This window comes from Petaurus breviceps, unplaced genomic scaffold (genome assembly GCF_028583685.1).
Source record: "Petaurus breviceps papuanus isolate PSGF00001 unplaced genomic scaffold, PetGlider_PUasm1.0 37, whole genome shotgun sequence".
NCBI lineage: Eukaryota > Metazoa > Chordata > Mammalia > Diprotodontia > Petauridae > Petaurus > Petaurus breviceps.
Window position 1 is genome coordinate 66,639,444 of NW_027186296.1, and position 3,768 is coordinate 66,643,211.

A 3,768-nucleotide genomic window follows, 5' to 3' on the forward strand; every position below is an offset into this window, starting at 1 on the left:
CAGCATGAGGTTAAGTACAGCTGGTGAAAAAATATTCAGCAAATGAATACTATAGAACAAGTTTGTGGCATTTTAAGATAATTTCTAACAGTATCCATCCCCTAGAAAGCTATGTAATGAAGATGGAACCAGCTATATTTTGTCAAGGCTTGCAAACCTTTATCCTATCAGGGACCAATTTAAATCAATTAGATCAAGTTGATTGTTCTTGCATGTGTGCTAAAGCTGCAGGTTCCCTTAAAAACTTAGTAATTGAAAAATGTCACTGCCTTAGAGTTTTCAAAGACATCACACATTTACAGGCATTTTATGTGTTCCCAAAGAGTGAAGACCATGTGCATAGACATAGCAACTTTTTTTTACTAGTTCTGTCATCTTTTTTGTTCAGTTAGAAGTGTTACTTTTCTAGAGCAGCCTTATTTTTATGATTGGGTGATCTTTATGCAGTACATAATGTGTAATATGACATATTCATCAATCATATTCGAATTTATGTAATGTATAACATTTAATTATATATAATTATTTTAATATATCAGATATTATACATTATATATTAGGTATATATGCCATTTTCTTGCCTATCAGAATAAACCTACATACCAGATCTTATTTAGAATATAAAATACTATTAAAGAAAAGATTTTTTTTCAGTTCTTTAAAATAGTATTTTATTTTTTCCAATTACAGGGAAAGAATTTTTAACATTTTTTTAAATAAAATTTTGAATAAATGAATATTTATTGAAACAAATATAAATGAAAATTTTGAATAAATAAAATTTGAATTTTTAAATAAAATTTTCTCCCTCCCGTCCCTTCCCTCTCCCTAAGATGGCAAGCAATTTCATATAGGTTACATATGTGCAATCATGTAAACATATTTCCATATGCATCATGTTATTATTATTTTTTTGCTTTTTGGAGGGGGGAAGGTAGGGCAATTAGGGTTAAGTGACTTGCCCAAGGTCACAAGGCTAGTTTTTTGTGTTAAGTGTCTGAGGCCGGATTTGAGCTCAGATCCTCCTGACTCTAGGGCCAGTGCTCTATTCACTGCACCACCTAGCTGCTCCATATTCATCATGTTATGAAAGAAGAAACAGAACAAAAGGAAAAAAAACATGAAAAAATAAAGTGAAAATAGTATGTTTCAACAGCATGTGTAGACTCAATTTTTTTCTTTCTGGATGTGGATAGCATTTTCCATCATGAGTCTTTTGGAATTGTCTTGGATCATTGTCTGCTAAGAAGAGCTAAGTTAATCAACTGATCATTGCACAAAGTTGTTACTGTGTACGATGTTCTCCTGGTTCTGCTTACAAAGAAATTTCTTGAGAAAGTCCATCATGCAAGCACCCTATAGGATTTTCAATATCATATCAATAAAGATGCAATTTTAAAAGTTATTTGGGCCCAGAATTTTTTTTTTTAAAGCAATTCAGGTTAAGTAACTTGCCCAAAGTTACACGGCCAGTTTTTTTGTATGTGGGTGTTAAGTATCTGAGGCCTGAAGGGATCCCGGGTCCTCCTGACTCCCAGACAGTTGCTCTTACTCACTGTGCCACCTAGCCACCCCCCAGAATTCTTTTCTAAATAATAAGCAGGGCATGTATAAAATTATGGTACTGTGCTGTCAGCAGATGTCAGTTTTTGATAATGAAGAATTTGTAGTCTTTGGAGCAAGCTTTCCCCCTCACATACCGTGTTTCCCCGATAATAAGACAGTCTTATTATTTTTTTTGGACAGAAAAACACCAGAGGGCTTATTTTCAGGGGAGGGCTTATTTTAATGAACATTGACAGCAATTTTAATAAACAGGTAAATGTGAACAAAAAAATGTACCAGCAAGCAAATCACTGGGGAAGAACAGGATGACGCACTCACTGCTGCAGCTCTGATTGGATGCAGCTTGGAGCGAGGCGTGTGTTTCATGGGGGGGTGCATACAGAGGGTACCGTAATGTAGCGTAGCTCAGGGGATCACCTTCACTACAGTAGCAATCTCAATGGGGCTTATTTTTGGGGGAGGGCTTATTTTAGAGGAATCTTACACAGTAAGGCGAGGGCTTATTTTCGGGATAGGTCTTATTATCGGGGAAACACGGTAGTACAAATTCTTGCAATGGTAAGCTATCCCTTAGCCCATCAACAAATTCATTTTGATAGAATGAGTTCAATCAAGGCAGAAATAGAAGAAAATATTTTGAATGCTGTTGTCAGATTAATCAAGGATTTAGTAAATGGCTATTAGACTACAGGTGCTCTGCTGGCCTTTGTGGATACAAAGGAAAGTGGACAGCTTCTGTTTAAAATTCATTGGTGGAGCTGGGATGGAAAGAAGACAGATGCTGATTTGAAGGAGCAGCTTTTTAACTTGATTCTAATTGAACAAAAAAAAATGTAATAATCCATCATCGTTTTAATTGAACAAAAAGAATGGTAGAACTAGGGCTAGGTGGCACAATGAATAGAGTGCCAGCCCTGGAGTCAGGAGGACCTGAGTTCAAATGTGCCCTCAGACACTTAATACAAAAACTAGTCCTGTGACCTTGGGCAAGTCACTTAACCCCAATTGCCTTCCAAAAAGAAAAAAAAAAGAATGGTAGAACTAGTAAAAAAATTGTTGCGTGTAAACATGTCCATTCTTTGAAGAAACATGCAATGCCTGTTAAATGCCTTTGAAAATAAATGTTAATTGACAATAAAATTATGCTAATAAAATGTACCTTTGAAAAATAATAAAAATGCGTTAATAAATGCCTTTGAAAACTCCAAGATGGTGCGATTTTTCAATCACTAAAAGTTTTACTTTGAGGGAACCTGCAGCTTTAGCACACATGCAAGAAGGATCCACTTGATCAGATTCTATTTAAATTGGCACACAGAAAAAATCATTTAAGAGGAGGCTACTTTCACCTTTGATTCAGTGATTGATTTTGAAGGACAGCAATCATGCAACACTGACCTAGAACTAGATATTCTTCAACTTTATGGTAAAGGTAGAAATCAAACACATTAAAAATCTCTTTAAGAAAGCAAGTTTGAAGACATTTATAATCTAGTTTCATTATACTTACACAGTATAGTAATTGACATTCGTGTTTATTTAGGCAGGCAACTGCCTAATTGTGCAAATGAAAGATTAATCGTTTTCTGGAATAATAATTTAGGCAGAACTCTTTCCTGAAGATAAACATTTCAGGGATTAAGGGAGCCATTCGACGACGTCTGCCAGAGTGCCCCCCCCCTTAGTTCAGGTATTGCTGGAGGACACTAAATATTTGTTTAATGCATATCTGATATTTCTGTCCCACCTAACACCCCTCTCCTGTAATGAAAGGAACAAGAATTGCACACACGTTCTGACCCAGATTAATCATAGGCACAGCTTTTGACTGCGCAGAAAAGCGGGGCTGCTTATTCTGGGACCTCTTTGTAAAGTGTATCACTGCCTCGTTAAGATGGCAGGATAAATAAGAACAATCAGTACTAAGAAGGTCCCTGTCATTTCAGGAAACGAATAAGAGTTTGATGGATACAGTAGTCTCTACAAAGACCTTAGGGTCCCTAGAGCCCCTTCGCCCCTAAATCTCTACAGATAATTGTCCTTCGGCACTCAGTTCGGGAAATTCCCCAACCTTTCCACCCATAAACTCTCCTCCCCATTCTCTCCCGAGCTCCGGGCTCATTCAGTTGCAGACGGAACTTTCCTCCTCCGGGCAGGGCGGGCTGCGTTTCCAGGGGAACGAGGAGAGCGTCGAGCTTTGAC